The following is a 17,801-nucleotide window of genomic DNA, read 5'->3' as shown; positions in this document are numbered from 1 at the left end:
GTTGGATTCCATCTGTCCTGGAAGATCCCCACTCTGATCGTGCCAGCTACCAGTACTTACTTGCACGGGACGTGTGTGTCTGTGGCGATACCGCAAACTTCCGCACCACAAGGAGGCTTTGGACTCCATCGACCAGGGGTGACAGCCTGCAAGCTAACAGCGTGGGTCTGTGTGGGCAGTAAAATACAAATGCCTCCTTACATCTGAACCACAATACTTCAGTGAAAAAAATGTTTCTCTGTTCCTTACTTGCAAGGAAAACAAAATCCACTGCCCTCCTAGCAAGATGCAGTGACTGAAGCCAAGAGCAAAGTGTGCAGAACATCTGAATTTACCAAAATTCAGATGTAGACAAATGAAAGTTGGAGGAAACCTTTTTCTGGATACTTCTGGTTTATTTGAAGCCAATGAAGCATGAAATGGTCTTAACAGTTTGTTATGTTTTGGTGTAACATGAGGATCTAGAATCTCTTGACAAGTAGAGTAGGAGCTTGAGTTTCAGTTCACTGATTGGTGGTTTTCTGGATTCATCCAAGAAATGTATTTAAACAGTATGTGCAGCATAAACTATTTTTAGTCATGAATGTTCAATGGTAAGCATCTGAAAGTGGACACCAGATAATGAAAACAACAGTTAAGTAATTTTTTCATAATTTCCAAAGCCAATTGTTGGAATTGGGAAATTATTATCCTTTTACATGTGCCTAGGTATCTGCTAAGATTATCCTATGTTCTAACAGAAATCCATGAGCTGCAGGCACATTCAGGAGCCCTCAATTGCCTTTACTAAACCTACGAAACACCTATCCTGAGACCCATGAATCTCGGGGGGGGGGGGGTGTTCACATTCCTGACTTGGATCAGCATAGTCAGTCTTCTAAAACGACTACTGCATAAAAATTCAGAATAGTGAGTCCATATTTAGTTTATTCTTTCACAGGCTTCTCTTGGTAGTAATAAAATACACCAGGTAAATTCTTTGTTGTTAACTAAAAGTAAACAGAAAACCTCTTTTTCATGTGGGAAATGTTTTAATGGAAAAAAACTTTGTTTGAACTTTTTCCTTTGAAACTGTAGGTTTCCATCATGGGAAATTTTTGAAAATTTTAAAGGAGCGTTATAGTTTCACTTTGACTTAAAATACCATAATTTTTTTTGCTGAAAAACCCAATGTGCTAAAATAAAATGAATCAAAAAACTTTCATACTGAAACACTGATTCAATATGAAAAACACTACTGGATATATTTGCTGCAAGTAAATTGAAAATTTCCAGTGGAGATAAAGTAACCCTATAAAAATTCAGCTTAAACAACACAGTATTTTTGGTAAGAAAATTTTCGGTACTAAATACTGTGGCCAACAGTAATTACAACTTGTGCAAAAGTCTGGGAAAGCTACAATGGATTTTTGTAGCTATTTTAAATATCACACCTAATGCAACAATAATGTTGCACAGTGAAAGAGACTGTGAAAGGATTATAGTGAAAAGTTTGTATCCCAACAGCACCTGAATATAAATAATATGTTTATTTAACTGACAACAGCTTCTTCCATACATGATTTTAAATTTGCAGAAAACTATAAATAGATAGCACTTTCACCGAAAGCATTAAATTAGCCAACTGGGTACTCAACTTTGTAATGTGGAGCAATGTGGAGTGATAATGAACACCATGTGTGTGTGATAATGGGGGCTGTAGAAAATAGATCTAGCCAGCTGAGTGAAAAGGAAATGCTAAAGAAGAAAAAATCTGAAGTCCAAGCCAAAACAAGTGACCTAGAGAAGCAAGTAAAGTTTTGTATGTGGGGCAGGCTAGAGGCCTGAGAGAGATCAGCAATTCAGCAGGGTATTTTTAAGCATATGCTCAAGGCCCTGCTTATTCGGCAGGAAACTTAAGCATATGCTCAGAGGTTAAGCATCAGCTAAAGTCTCATTGATGTCAATGGCTCTTAAACACATGCCTAGAGATACATATGTGCTGAAGTGCTTTTACAAATAAGAACGGACTGGGGATCAGGGCCTCAGTCCCCTGGTATTTCATAGCAGGCTAACCCTGCAACCTCCTGGCTTTCCAAATTCTTCAGAGTAGATCTCATTTATTATACACACAGGACCAGACTTAAGCATGTAAGAACTTGCATTACTGTACATAACTGCCATTGGCCCTTTGGTACTGAGATAAATCGGAAAGTATGGATACATTTATAAAGCGCCAGTAACTTCTACTGTCATTTGCCCAAAGAATCCTCTTAAAGATAACAATGGAAGCACAAGATAAGCAGAAATGCAACTTTTGAGCAGGTCATTTAGCATTTCCACTACTGATGTAAGAAAACTTGCACAAGAATGAATTTAAAGATGAAACTGAATCTTAACTGAAACCTGACTTTAGGTAACTTATTTTGAAACAGCGCATGGTGCTCTCAATTTTTGTGCAACGAATGGATCTGTATTACCTTGTGACCTTTTGTGTCTGAGTAGTCTGCTTATCAATTGCATAGCTGATGGGCATCACTGTAAAACCAAGAAAGCCAACTTTCTTTGCCGATCTAACTTCATGTAGAAGAACTGTAAAGCATTAATCTGCATTGATATAAATTTAGAAATCCATAACAATTATTCACTGAACCTGAGATGGCAGGTTAACACAACTTAAATTTTTGAAACTTTTTCATAACGTCAGATTCGAGTATGGCTGCTTCTTCATCTTTCTCCTTCTTAAAAAACTGCATGAAAATATACCATAAAGTGGCAAGGGGAATTATATGGTCAGATTACTAATGGTATTAAATATTTTTCCATGCGGTTAATACAGGATTTGAAATTATCAGTAAAAATCCTTCCTGTGCATTTCAGTGAACCTGAACAACCACTTGGTCTCTGCATTTCATAATTCTCTGAGGATAAATATGCGGCAGAGGAAATGGTCATAAAGATGCACTGCAAGGCCAGCTGAAAACTCCTTTAGGTGGAATCTGTAAATGATGGCTCATTTTAAAACACTGTTAATGTGACAGGAGCAAACTGGGGTGCATCTGAGCAGCAGGACATTGCCAGAGTACTGCTGTGTGCAACCACTGCACTGCTCTTCTCCTGTGATGCCACAGTAGCAGTTAGCACCCCACATAAATTATAGCAAAAAGCTGACATCAATGAACAAAAAAAGCTAACTTCTTCTTTAAAATTCATTTAAATGGGCAGAAAACATATTGTAAAAGCCCAGTAATCAACTTTACACGTGCATTTTCCTTCTGTCACATGACTCATGCTTTAAACTGGAGAGCATTACTGTTTGGCATTTCCTGCAAATGCACTGAGGAAAAGCCACAGCAATATAGTATTTCTTCCATGGATGTTAACATTTGAAGACTCGCAGAAGTGGCTACCATTCAATTTCTGGTTAAAATTTGCTCACTTTGTTTTTTCAGATGAAGACAACCTGGTAAAAGTGTTCCCACATTCCTCTTTGCACTTTTGCCATGACAAAACTTAGCTGACGTAGGCAAATTCAAGTTCTAAAAACATGTATTTTAGTCTGATTTTGTTTCAAGTTTCTGCTTCTTTAATAACTACGGAAGAGCACCTCTTCCTTCTTGCCCAAGCAAGCTGCTGGTTATCATTCCCATCCCTCCAGTCGGTCGAGTAACACATGACGCTGGCCTAGCATAAATACAAAACAGGTTCCTATGGAATCTGAAATACTGTTTGTACATCCTACCACTGACCACAGCGGAACAATGGTGTGCCAATGATACGGAAAAAAAATAACTCTATTTGCTTGCTCTTTCTGTGCCTCTGTCTGAAATATACCTAGCTCCAAAGCTATTATTTATAGTTATGAGGTGACAACTGAGAGCTAGCAGTCTGCTGAGTGAAAAAATGTTTGCATTTATCCTTTTTAGAGATATGCTATATATATAAACACATACATGTGCAGCAACTATTCATACTGGATAAGGAGAAGTACCTAATCAACTACAGTGCTTATTCAGTGGTATGAAAAGAAAAGGAGTTCTTTATTTTGTGCAAATTAAGTGACAAAGCTTCACTTTTAAAGATTATTTGAAACAAACAAAAAAAAAATTTAATCAAAGCCTTCAGCTACATTAGCATTGCTTAAAACACTGAGAAGCAGTGTTGTAAGTTTCCTGTGAAACTTTTACCTATAATTTTTAATAAAGAAATCACCTCTTCTAAGTTGCTTGCGAACAATGCTAAGGTCAAACTCGAGTGAAATCTTTACATTGTTCACACATTCACCAAAATGTTGATGTTGGGGGGTCTTCTGGAGGTCCTCTAATCCAAGTGCCTGTCTCCAGGACCATCACCAGCATCAGACCAAATCAGCCATGGTTTTGTTTAGTCAAGTCCTGAAAACTATCAGGGATAGATATTCCACCTCCTCTCTGCGTACCTTGCTCCAATCCTGCACTACCCTCCAAAGAGAAAAGATTATTCCTAACTTCCATTCTAACCTCCAAAGCCACAACCTGATGCCGGGCCCTCTCTTTTTTGCCACTTGAAACAATCAAGAAGGGTTTGGCTTCACCATCTCCATAGCTTGCCTTCAACCAGTTACAGGCTATTAGTGTGCCCCATAGCTGCTTCCTCATCAGCCTCTACAAGCACAGCACCCTTCACCTTTCCCTAAAGGGTATGTCCTCCAGGCCTCTACCACCTTGGTAGCCTTCCACTTGGCCCTCTCCAGCATCTCTACACTCCCAATGTTTCAACCAACCTCACACATCACTTCTGTAGTACTGATAAACAGGATGATTTGTTTTATCAGGGTTGCTTGGAAGATTGTCACTGAGCAACCCCTCTACTCTTCTTGGGCTCTATGGATCAGCTTTGTCAGGCCCAGCTGAGACAGTCTAAGACACCAGCGTCCCACAGTGTGCCTTCCCTCAGTCCCAGAGGTGGCCAACCCAGCACGAAGATGGCAGAAACCCAAGTGCCCCAACACCTCTCTTCTGCTTTCTCTCCTCTGGGGGCAGCAGAGGATGGCAGACCATGGCGCCTATAACGGCTGCCATCTCCACACCCAAACTGCTTTAACTTTACCTCTAAACTTCAAACAATCTCATTATTCATGGATCATTTTCCCCCCTGAAGGGATCATTTCAAGGAAATATAAAAAACAGTCCAATGATCAGATGCAGTGTAAATCCTATGAGTGCTACCCTTGATTTAAGAGGAGCAGAAATCCCTGCAGAACTCTTTCCAGGACATGGGCATTTAATAAATCTTGTGAAAGTGTGAGGAAAATATGAGGAAAAAAGGAGACACTGATAAGAGAAATACTTCTGAAATGGACAGTCAACACCAGACAGTTTAAAAGTAATTTTCTAGCCAAGTAATTACAATTGCTTTGTCATCATTTCCCATGGGTGAGAAAAAAAAAGACAAAACCAAATACGTATTAATCTGCAAGTAAGTCTGAACCACAGAAAACCTATTATACTGTCCTTCTAAGGAAAGGTCAGAAGTGGTGTCAAACAGGAGGGCTGCCCTTTTCTAATCACACAAAGCTTAATGGTCCACATCAATTCTTGGCCCCGGACTGCATGGATCTTGAGACATGTTGGGTACTAACCTTCTCACAAGTAGCATGACTGGTTCTGGCCTCTTCATCAACAGTTTTAGCTGTGTACTTTCTTCCTAAAGGTGGTAGAGACAACTACTAAACAGAAGAACTGCATTCTAACCGCCTCATTTCCACCCAGTTCTGTTCTCTGCACATACAGACATTCAGTCCATGTTTCCTATTGATCAAAAACTACTCCTCCTCCCTATTCCTTTAGGTATCTCCCAGCTCAGTGTCTTGTTTAGACTCTCTGGGTTGCTCTCGAGAAGCCATCAGAGCTGCCCAGCTTTCCCCATAGGCTAGGCAGAGGGACTTAGGTATCTGACCATGGCCTGAAGTGAAGAGTCCAAGTATCCTGCCAACAGGTGACAATTGCTCAGCTCTGCCCACCTTGGCCATTATGCATCCTCGATCCAGCCAAAAACTCACCCAGTCCAGGGGCTATCTGTGCCCACGAGTTTCCAGTAAACCTTTAGGAGGGCAGCATACACACACGCTCCTCAGGCAGCTCCCCATGAGTGTGCCAGGCCATTCAAAATGTTTCTTGTTCCCAGCTTGGAACACTTGACCTGCTGAAGAGAAATCAACCTTTGGCATGTCCTCCCAAGCCACACTTTGTTTTCATATTCTTTGCTATCAGTGAAGACATTTTAACAAGCAACAGAAAAGTTCTGGATGAATTTGCTTAGTTAAAAGCATTTCTGAATCTACACTGTAAACAGAGAGCTGACTCAACAGCAATAGTTCCCTAAAACACCAAGTACTCAACAGTAAGTTACATACAGTTTCATTCATAAAAACCCAAGTCTCATATTGGGTACTTTTGTCATCTATATGAGACACAGTAATAAGTAATCAAACCTCTTCAGTGTTATGTGCCCATTGCCTTGGCACGCACATGAGTACTAAAAAATTAAAATCTAATTTAATAAGCCTATTATGACCATATGAAGGAGAACTTTCCCTCTTGCACTCCAGGCAACTTAAGAACTGTCTCCGAAACTGCCTATGCATGTTAACTTTCCAGCCATCAGCCGACACAGAATGGCAGTGGCAAAAGCCAGAAAATTCTCTCCAGAACTCTTCTGGAGACCCATCGATTTGGTATGGGATTTGGGGTCTTGGATCAAGCTAGATGTCAACCCAGTTTATATTGTCACAGCAGCATGGAGCAATTTCAACACTGTTGAAACCATATGGATGTTGAAGCTCAAACAGCAGAGTACTGAAGCTAAACTGGATGGCACAACAGACCTCTGAACACACAGTCCAAACCCATGTCCCCAAAAAAAGATGCAACAGGATCTACCCATTAGAATAGAAATCTTTCCCTGGGTTCAAGCACCAGCATCAGTGTGAGATAAAACACAGACAGGAACACTGGCACGAATAAAGAGCCCAGACCAGGGGCCAAACAAGAATTCTGCCCCTGAGGTCTTGGATCATACATGTAAGCAGTGCCTGCTGCTCCCTCCATTTGGATATGTTCCTACTTCCTGCATATCGCTCTGTGCAGTCCTGACACTGTTACAAGGAGAGTGCACGTGTATAACCAATTGCATGAATTTGCCTATTCTCAAGGAATAAACTTGATAATATGCTGTGGGGCTGAGGCTGGGGGAAAAAAGGTGTAGCAGGTTCCCCCCACATTTTATGCCTGTCTTAGAGTCCATGGTTGCCATCAGGCAAGTTCCTCAAAGGAAAAAAAACCAAAACAAACAAACAACCAGAACCCAAAAAATCATGTTTTGGTAGTTGATTTGTTGTTTTTGTGAGCATGCTGTTACAAACTCAGAAAGTGCACTGTTTTCAAGCTTTTGCTTTTGCAAAAAGAAGAAAGTGCTCCCTTTCAAAAAGAGGATAGAAGTGCATTAAAAAATGAAATGCATACTTTAGGGAAGTTTCTCACAGGGGGAAAAAAAAAAAAGACACTCCTACAGAAGGACTTATAAGGCAAAATTTGCAGGGGTATAAGACTGTACGAAAGGAAATATTAAAGCTTACCACACTTCTCTGCTAATCACACCCCTAACCTATCTGACTGCCTCTCCTCTCACATACAGCCAAATAAGCTGCTCCTAGGTGAATATTAGTAAGAACATGCTATACTTTACCAGACACAGTATCTTGACCTGGACTAACACTCTTATATGGACGCTAAGGACATTGCTAAAGAAACACAGACTCTATTGTTAATCATTTCTTTTAGCAAACTTCCTTCACAGCCTGAGCTAAGTACTATATTAAATTGTGAAGAAATCACTAGAACTGCTACGCTGCAAGTGACTTTTAAATCAAGTGCATCAGTTATACGGTATTTAGCACTGTGCTGTAAAGGGTGGTAAATGGAGGTGTCATAAATATCTGACTTTATCATCTGTTGACTCATAATCCAGATGCCAATGGCATATAAATCATGTAAAGCATGTTTCCAGATTAGGAAAGTCTGACTGTTCACTATTGTTCTAGGAAACTACATTATTTCTTCGTAGGATCAGGAGTGCCCTCTGATGGTTAGCATCTATAACTGGAAAGTAAGAGTTGACAGAAAACTGGCACATCCCAAGCTGTCTGTGCAACACAAAATGTTCTCACTTTTAGCACTATACATTTATGGTCTTCTGCATGCTTAATTTTTTCGATAACCAACCTTGTTGTGTTGGGAATATTTTTTTTCATATTTCTGTTTCCATTTCAGTTATTTATATTGATATTTAAGGATACACACATATTAGGGATTCAATCAGAGCACTGCTTATGTATACATCGAGTTCTAAAAGAAGATGAAAAAATTTCAGACATAAATTAGAGGTTTTCTATAATAGGCTCCAAGAAAGCCCTTGAAAGGCTCTGACAAACTCAGACACCTGGAAATTCAGATATTCAGCTGAATATCAGAAAACAGGATATAACTGGAAAAAACAGACAACCTCTCTTAAAAAGTGCTTGTGTGCCCAAGAGCTTGAATGTATTTTTCCAACCATATAAACTAATTTAATAAAACACGTTAACTCTCTCTACAAACCTTGCCCCATTTACACCCTTAGAAAATCACGTCTACAATAGAACAGTGAGAAAATAGGAAATCGATTTTTTTCCCTGTCACCTGTCCTCCAGGTATTCAGCATCTCAGGGTTACTTATAATTTTAAATTTCATCACCTATAAGATCAACTGCCCTTTCAAAACAGAGTTGGTAGCTGGAAGAGAGCCATAAATTTGGAGCTTTCTGTGAAGACAACTACTATGCCCAGTAGATAACAGATGGACATCTCTCCCTTCAGCTGAAGGAGGCCTGGAGTTAACACCTTTGGTGAGACAAAACCCCCCAAACTGGCATCAATTGCACACTGTCCCTATTATATACTGGACAAAGAAATGCAAATTTGTAATATCCAAACCCTTATAACATTAAGAAACTGCACCTCAGGGTCAATACTAGTCTGACTGCCTGATGACCCTTACAGAGAGTCAGGCAAAATACCAAGAATTGCGTATTATTTAGTAAGCTACAAATGCAAATACCCACAAGTTTCAGTGCAAAAGCCAATTCCTTACATTTGCAAAGGAGGATGGATGGCATCAAGGGATGAAGCCGGGGAGCAGAGAGCTGTGTGCATTTTCCATACTTTTCCATTGACGCTGCTGATATGCAAAGGCAGCAGCCATTTTGTTCCTAGGTCTGTTGCACTGTGTTAGCAGAGAGAGACTAACTCTGCTCTCTTACAGCTACTTTACCCTGGTGTTATCTTTGTAATCTAAACCAAACATCATTTTTACATTTTTCTCTGACGACGAAAGCAGAAGGTAACGAGATGAGAGACCAGCAGCCAGCCTTTCCTGTGCCAGCTTTTACTCCAATTTTACATCTGCTGCGGAACCCTAAACATTTTGAAATATGGCAAAACTTGGGAATTATGATTGGACTGCCCCTTTTCCACCTGGGATTACAACTGGCTGGGACTCAGACTAGGATTATCCCGACACAGGGTATGAGGCACCGCCCCAGCAACATCGGCTCCTCGATCTCTCTGCCCCTCCTGCGTGCGGCCGCGCAGCCTGGCGGGCCCTGGGAGCGCACGCTGCCCCAGCTGCCCCGCAGCCCGCTAGTCTGGCCTCTTTCTGAAGGAAAAAATGCTCAACGCCTTGTCCCCGAGGAGCTTCTCCATCCCGGAGGGGCCCAGGGGTTACTCCGGGCCGAGGGCGGGAGGAGGCACGGTTTCTGCTCCGGGGCCCCCGCGCGCCCCGCGCCCTCTCCTGCCCCGGCGCCAGCCGCAAGGAGGGAGCAGCAATTCCCCCGCTAGCGACGGGGAAGGGGGAACCTACTGCTGCTTCCTCTGTGATCGCTGCCCACGTCCCCCAGTTAGCCAGATGCCGCCTCATGAAGTTTCACGCTAACGCCGCCGGCTCTCCCCCTGCGCCAAGGCTTCAGCCGCCGCCGCGGACGCCCGGTCACCGCGGGCCGCGGGACGGAGGCAGCGGCGGGGAGACCGAGCCACGAGAAGAGCCGCAGCCCCCTCTCATGGCGGCCGGGGGAAAGGCGCCCCGAGGGGCAGGCTCCCCCACCGCCGCCCGCCCGGGCGCCCAGCCGCGGCCCGCAGAGCGATCGCCTTCCCCTGCCGCACGGCGCTCCGCCTCGCCGTTGCCAGCGGGGACTCGGGGGGCTCAGCGGCAGGGAGGGCGAGTCGGCTGCTGCCCGCAGCGGCACCCGCGATGGCTGTGGAGCGGCGGGGAGGCAGCGGGCGGGACGCAGGTGTGCGGGGGCCGGCGGAGGCCGCTGACATGGGCGAAGTGTGCGTCGCGAGCGCGGAGGGCGGTGGGAGCTGGGGCCGGGGCTGGCGCGCTCGGTGCCCTCGGAACCGTTAGAAACGGCGGGAAAACTGCCTGGGCGGGAACCGCCACCCGCGCCGCCATTTTGAAGAAGCTGAGGCACCGCGCCAAGCCTTAGGGCTTTTGTGTGACCTTGGCACTTTCCGGGCCTTGATCCGAGAACGGCTGAGTCAAGATCCTGCCTCGTGGCTTAAACGGCCCTCCACGTTTGTTTTGTTGTACTTTTTTGTGTTTGTCCCAAGCTAGGTTGTTGGCACCTGCAGGCCTGCTGTATTCTGTGGCCTGGTTGGTAATTTGCACGTACCTGCCTCTGGTGAGTGGCATTGCTATGCAGGAAAGGTTTATGGCATGAAACTGGAGGTTCTTCTCTAAAACCAGTCAAAAAGACAAAACTTTAAACACTTTCATAAACCTATCATTTGAACAGAAAATAAACCAGGTCCAGTGAAAAATCGAAAGAGTGTATTATTTTGACCTTAACGCTTTTCCACCCATTTCACCATAAATTCGCTAAAATTCAAAATGAATTTGCACTTCCCAATTAAAACCCAAAAGTTTTAATTTAAAATGTGAAGCAGGTTATGCTGGTAATTCTTAGAAGCTTTTCAACACAATTTTCAGTTGAGGTTAATGGGAACTGATCCTTCTAGCATGACATTTTGTCCCAAAAATCAGCATTGTCCAGTGGAATGACATTAATTCTACCAATAATAATGTCACCAGCACTATTTGGTGTCAGAAGTACCAAGAGATCTAAGTTGTAGTCTGAAATCCCATTGTCTCTGGTATCTACACTTACCAGTGCACAATACCTACTGTTACTTTCAGCAGTAGCATCTCAATGGGCAGAATAAGCACATCGGTGCTTAATAAAAACTATTTCCAAAATGCGAGACGTATGGTGAAAGGGATGAGCTAAGGGGAAATGCTTGTGATTTTCTAAGAGGAGCCTACTGGCAGTCATGCTAAGCTGGATGGTTATAGCTGAGAAACAGCAGTTGGTTTATGAGTGCAAAAGAATATAGCAAAAGAAGAAGAGGTCTACTGGGTCCTTCCTGTGTTCATGGCCTTTGGGGATTGGGAAGTGCTTATGTTGTGGGCAGCATCAGAAGGAAAGTACCAGAGCTGGAGCCAGGGAAAGAGAGTTCCAGAGTTCTGGGGATGTCCTATAGTGAAATCTTTGCTTGACATTGTCCTGGGCTTCTGTAGAATAAAATACTGCTTTTTGTTGTTGCATAGCACTGGAGGAGCAAGGTTATTGCCATTTACACTTTTAAGGGATTGGGTATTACCAGCTAAGTAGTAGGACACAATTCCTGTGTGAACACATGGTTTAATTTTTTAATCTAAAGTTTGACTGGACTTGTTCTTTGTAGGTGAGGCCTTTCAGATCCTGCATTCCCGTCTCTGCCATAAATAAGGAGTCAGGATACGTTTGTTTTGCTTTTCATTCCACTGATGGAATCTTCTTTTGCTTTGCTGACAGTTCAGGTGAAACAGGAATCTAATACATTAGATATGAGAAATACAGAATTAAACACAGTCCAGAAACAGAACTCCATGGACCAAAAGGTAGTAAAGTCCCTAGCCACTGGGATGAGTGACTTTCATTTATCAATAATTCATCGGTGTTATGGAGGAGATGTATCAGTAAGACAGTATGAAAATACCAGTCTTGTTGGTTTATGGACAAATCAACCTAGCCAGTCCAACACCTTGAATGAGGGGAGACTGACATGCAAATCACGGTCTACACATCTTTACCCTTCAGGCATGCCGAGGTGATGGCAAGATCAAAGAGGCTTTTGAAATGCCAAGTTCTGAGAAAGGAAATTGGGAAATATAACTCCAGAGTTAGCTGGAGGGGGCAGGGATGAGGGTCATGTTAGAAGGTGTTAACCACTGTAGAGAGAAGAGAGACTCTTATCCCAGATGGTGCAGACGTTTCATTGTTGAAATACAACTGCAACCAGCTCATGTTATAAGGTAATGAAATCTGTCACAACTTGAACATCAAAAGTGGTCACAGGCTATAAAGGAATGGTGTTTGTGGGAACAGTAGGGACAAGAGACATTGGACACTAGAGGCTGTGTCTCTGAGATGCTAGTCAAGAGGATCAGAAAGGAGAGGAAGGAAGAGATTGTCTTGCTGACAGCTGCCTGAGGACAGGAGCGGAGGACAAGTAAGATATTGCTTCCTTTGTAATGAATCCAAGATGTACCTCCCTAGCCTGACGTTTGCCGAGTAAACTGTGTTAGTTACTCAGGCAAGTCCTTTTGGTCCACTCCAGTTTTCCTACACATTCTTAGTACATTCTGTTTTAATTAGACCAGTTGAGTCCTTGATTGTTTGCAAATTTCATGCAGACTTTTCCTTAGCGGTGCTTCTAAGGAAGAAGAGTTACAGAAAGGTGCCTGGAGCCTGTCATGGTTGGGATGTTTGGTCAAAGGGGCATGGACTATGGAGACCTCTCTCACAAGAGATGGCACTTGCAGAGCTGAGGTCTGGCAAACACAAAGGAAACACCTGGATGGTCGGACATATTTCTACTCCCATCTTTTTTTCTTCCTCTAATTTCCTTATCTCTTAGGATTTGAGTATAATGGAAGCCAAATCAGAAAGAGGGACGTCAGTCAGCTTTTATGAAAAACAATGCTGCAAAGTAGAATTTTTTTCTGCTAAAGCTGTACTTGTACTGAAAAGTGCTGAATACAAACTAATTGCAGGAAAACAGGGAAGACTAAAACATGCACGTGACAGAACTAGCCACATCCAGCAGAGTGCAGCATCGCCCTAAAGGCAGTGCATGTGCACAAGGCTGTGAGCCCTTTGCCTTCTGATTAAATAAAAGGGGTGTGCGTGTTGCAAATAAGCAAATCTCCCAGGAAAAGTGTGATGCCTTTTCATTTATGAATTTTGAATCATACTTCGATGCTCTTAAGTGATTGACTGTGTTTTTCAACATAAAAGTTTGGGGGCTGGAAAGTAGGAGGAAGAATCTGGGACTGCAATTGGAAGTGGGAGCCAGGAAGATCCAGGCCAGACACTGAGGAGTGGAGGGTTAGCCGAAGAAATAATGAGGTGACTGGTAGCCTGGTGGTAGGGCAGGACATTGAAATCAAATGACCTCACAGGACTGACAGAGCAGAGAATGAAACAAGAAGTAGTACAGGCAAAGAGAATGGGGTTAGTACCTGGAGCCAGAGATGGGGGGAAAAACCTCATGCTGAAAGAGATAAGACAGGAGGGATCAAAGAGGAAAGGAACAAGCAGAAAGGATATTCTGTTAACCAGTAAAGCCTGCCTCTTTACAGAGGCCTTGGGATGCCTATGTGACACTATTCTGCTTCCTGCAAGTCTCTGTGAAACCCCGTGTCTGACCTAGTACAGTATTGCACCATGAAGGATGGAAATATGCTATCACCCTCTGTCGTTTTGGCAGAAGTCAGCAGGAAGAGGTCTGTACTGTGGATTTGGAGGTTCCAAACCAACTGTGGTACCATGGACATAATATGCTGCCACATTATAGAACTTCTGGTTTTGTTTTTATTCTCATTTGCTTTTTAAAAAACCCTAGGACATTGCTGACAACATTATTTTTAAAAACCTTGTTAAGGTTGCAGAGTCAAATCTTGAAAAATCAGGTGAAGTCAGCATTAAAATTATTTTTACCCAGTCCCCTGTGAAAAGGCATTATGAGGGGGTCTTGAAGTACACAGCCACTATTCTCCACTGGAATTTTTTTCATTCTCTGTATGGAAAAAGCTTGTTCTAGGTGTGATCAGCTTTGTACAGTGAAGGAGAGTGCTTTCCCTCCCTTCATACCACATTTGTTGCAGAAGTACAAAGAACATAAGACATAAGAAAGGGGGTTATAGAAGGAGGATGATGCCGTGGTTAGAGTCACTGGACAAATCCCAAAGAACAGCACTTTAGCACATTTGCAGGTTTGGCATGATATTTGGGAATTCACTTAGTGAAACTTTTGCTAGTCATTGCTCACTTTTGTTTTCTAAGTGGTGATCATGTCAACTGGTGCTTGACATGAGGATCAGTAGTCTGCAGTGTGCAGAACTACCAAAGGCAACAGCTGAAGTTGTACCATGCTTGAGAAAAGGCCACCTGAGTACTCTGAAAAGCCATGTCTTAGGAGACTGAGGCTGGGGAAGGTGACATTTCTAATCTTAATTTCTGTGCATCATAAATCCCTGATTCATAAAACAGTGATGAGATCACTATGTTACCCCAGAGGGGTGGTCTAGAAATTAAGTAACATTCTGCTAACACTGAGGTACAGCAGTGAGGGGTTCCGTAGTCCATCCTGCACAGTACCTGAATCAGAAGTCCAGCTGAAAAGCATATTTTATGATCTGATAGTTAAAACCTGATGATAAGACATATGCACAGTGAAATCAGATTAAGATTGTATGGCCAGCGTTGGTTGTGAGATTTCCTGTCCTTCAAGATTATTGAGATTCAGCTGATCTAACTTCAGTCTTCCAGGCTTGCTCCAGTCAATAGAGATTTTATGCTAAATTGTGTGCCCATGATAGATAGGATGCCCATCTCTCTGTGTTGACTACTTGTTTCCTGTCTTTTCATGGGAAACGTATTTAAGATAGATATTTTGCATCATGGCTTAAAAAATACTACTGTTAGTGACAACCAACATACTTTATTAATGGCAGGTACAAGATATACAGCTACCCAATTTAACAGGTCAGGCAGGAGGGGACCCAGTTAGTTTGTGGATTTGATTTCAAAACTGTGTTTTCTGACCAAAAAATAAAGGTACAAATAAAATGCAACTTTGATCGCAAAACTTGTTTTATTTCAGATTTCTACATTATCTTTCCCAGACCCTTTTTTCCATCTGTTACTTTTCCCTGCCCAGTTATTTGTTTAAAAGCCTGCTCCATGTACTCTTAATCTGGACTGTAAACTCTGGCCTAAGGGCTCTTTTTTATGTCCTGTCTCATCTGAGATACTTCTTGGGTTCAAATCTAAGCACTTCTGTAGAACAGGCAATAAATACTCATAATACCGGTATCATAATGGTTTCCAGTCAAGTAGAAATGAAGCACTATATGCCCAAGATATGGCTGAATCCAGGCACTGCATCCAGGAGGCCTAAGCAATACTGGTGAAATGCACTTTGTCTACAGTGAACCATGGAGTGCAGGTACCATGGGAATGGGAACAGAGACTGAGAAGTCAAATCTGCTTTCAGCAGCAGCACGGGGTTCAACCAACCACATGTGGTTGCTGTTCCATTCTAAGGGAAGAAGTAACAACTGTTCCTTAGCAGCTGGAAGGGATGGTATTAGTCACTGGCCCCTTCCCACTCCAGCTGTACTGTACTGTGGGAAGGAAGGAGCCTTTTTTTGCACATTTCTGACTAGCCATACTGCTGGAGAAACCTATGTAAAGACCAAAAAAAAAAAAAAAAAATTATGGGTGGTAGTCACTCTCTTTCCCTGTCCTTTCAATCACATGCACAGAGAAATTAGTGAATTATTGTCCATAAAAGCACTTTACCTTTTGATGTTATTAAAGTAAAATCACTATACCAGAGATAAAGCAGTAGGTATTACTTCAATTAATGCCACAAGTCTAACAACAATTAGTGGTATCAAGAAAAGAAATACAGTTGCATCAGAAGGGACTAAGTCTGTTTGGACTAAGCATTACAGTGAACATTCATACTTGTAAGACACAGGAGGGAGAGAAAAGGGATGAGGATCTCCACTCCACCAGGGTGGAAATGAGAATGATGTGCAAAGGATTGACTGAGGGAAGGAACAGCATGGGGTATCGTTCTGTCTTCTAAGGCATACCTAAGAACCCACTGCCACAATGGTGGGAGTGTACCCAGGGAGGAAGCCCTGGAAGAGCAATGACAGCATGTCTCAGAGGTATGTGAGCTGGGACAAAATGAAGCCATGCATGGAAGTGAGGAGCTATATGAGAAGCCAGTGGTGACGTTTATGACACTTGACAGTCTTCTGAAGTCCACTGAGATAGTTCATTGTTTCTGGGTTCTCAGTCTTGGGGAAGAAGTGGCTGACCTCAGTTTAGACTCTCTCAATCATACAGCTAAAAAGACAGCAGAGAAAGCCCCGTTCTAGCTAAAGGCCGAAGAGGGAAGTCTGGTTTATCCTGTAACACCTCCAAGCACAGAAATGCCGGGAACCACCATTCCTAGCAGCTCAGTTGATTGCTGAGTCAGACCACCCTGTAATGCTTGTGGTAGAGCATGAGAAATTCTACCCATGTGCGATGTTTACTCAGCTGGCTGCCAGTCTGTGACAGTCCTTATTCATCTCAGAGCCAGCCCCTGAAGAGAAGGCTCCCTTCGCCTCAGTGCCCTGAGTTCCTCTAGAAGCCACCCAGTGCAGCTAAGTAGCCCATTACAGAATATTTTGAAAGCAGCTATGTTGTAATGCCTGATGTGGGCTGCTAGGCCCCACGACAGAGATTCCCGGAAGAAACACAGTGATAAAAGAAGCCTTTCACTTGGAAGCCTTCTTCGGAAGCTCCAGAATTACTTCTAGTAACATTTAACTCCAAAAGTCAAGACATACTCATTATCCTGTGTTCCATGCTGGCTTCCAGAGTAAAGACAAAGAGCTCGTTGCCCATACAGCTCTGCTGAGTGACTTAAAGGAACAACATAGAGAAACCCACTTCCTAGAGGGAAACGACAATGAAGAGAGGTAATACCCATGCTCTCTCAAAGTGCTGCTGCCTGCCTGTGCAATTCACCCTTGCCCAACAAGGTTTGCAACACTTTAGCCCATGTCAGAACCAGTCCTGTGTGAGAGCTTTTAAAATTATTAAAGCAGCTCTGGAAGAGCTTTCCTGAGGCACATGCCAGTGCTGAATATGAAGATTGGTCTCCACTGTCACGGGATGTGCCACTAACATCATGAAGCACAGCTTAATCGCTTCTTCCAGAGGAGCAGAAGGGGAGAAAGGGAGTCCACTAACAATTATGCATGAAGCACTGTTTTCCTCTCTTTAGCTCTCTCTCTTTCTCATAGACTTGTTAGGCACCTTTCTGGTGCTCTCTTGTCTTCTCTAGCTTCAGTTCTAGCAGTCGCAGGTGTATTTCTGTGTATTTTCGTAATGCTATGCTTTTCATTGAAACATCAGTGGTAGGCTGGAGCGGCTGCAATAGGAGCAGGTGGATAAGGTATCTCATGGACATCCTGTTTTAGTAGTAGCACATCCCTTGGCCTGAATATCCCTGCTCTGGGCATCCTGGCATGGTTCTGGAGTAGGCCTTTTTAGCACGAGGCTGGTCTCATGTATTCTCCCTCTTCTTGCCTTAATTAATATCCAGGAAGCTGCTTCCCAACATAAAGGCACTGTCACCAAA

The 17,801-nt window shown here is 43.0% G+C and overlaps 1 long non-coding RNA gene across 2 annotated transcripts in view; it reads right to left on the bottom strand.

The window, feature by feature from the left end:
• The window catches only part of LOC130151005 (uncharacterized), a 141,176-nt gene extending 131,114 nt beyond the window's left edge, over nt 1-10,062 (bottom strand). The window contains exons 1-3 of one of the 2 annotated variants that reach the window (XR_008822458.1): nt 9,916-10,062; nt 6,020-6,162; nt 5,600-5,664 (exon numbers count right to left, since the gene is read on the bottom strand). This is a non-coding gene — a long non-coding RNA (uncharacterized LOC130151005). Of the gene's footprint in view, nt 1-5,599; nt 5,665-6,019; nt 6,163-9,147; nt 9,220-9,915 lie in introns of those variants that run through there. The other variant, XR_008822459.1, reaches the window with a different exon arrangement.
• Nucleotides 10,063-17,801: the final 7,739 nt, after the last annotated feature.

Source organism: Falco biarmicus, chromosome 6 (assembly GCF_023638135.1).
Source record: "Falco biarmicus isolate bFalBia1 chromosome 6, bFalBia1.pri, whole genome shotgun sequence".
Classification (NCBI taxonomy): domain Eukaryota; kingdom Metazoa; phylum Chordata; class Aves; order Falconiformes; family Falconidae; genus Falco; species Falco biarmicus.
This window is presented reverse-complemented; position numbering and strand designations above follow the sequence as displayed.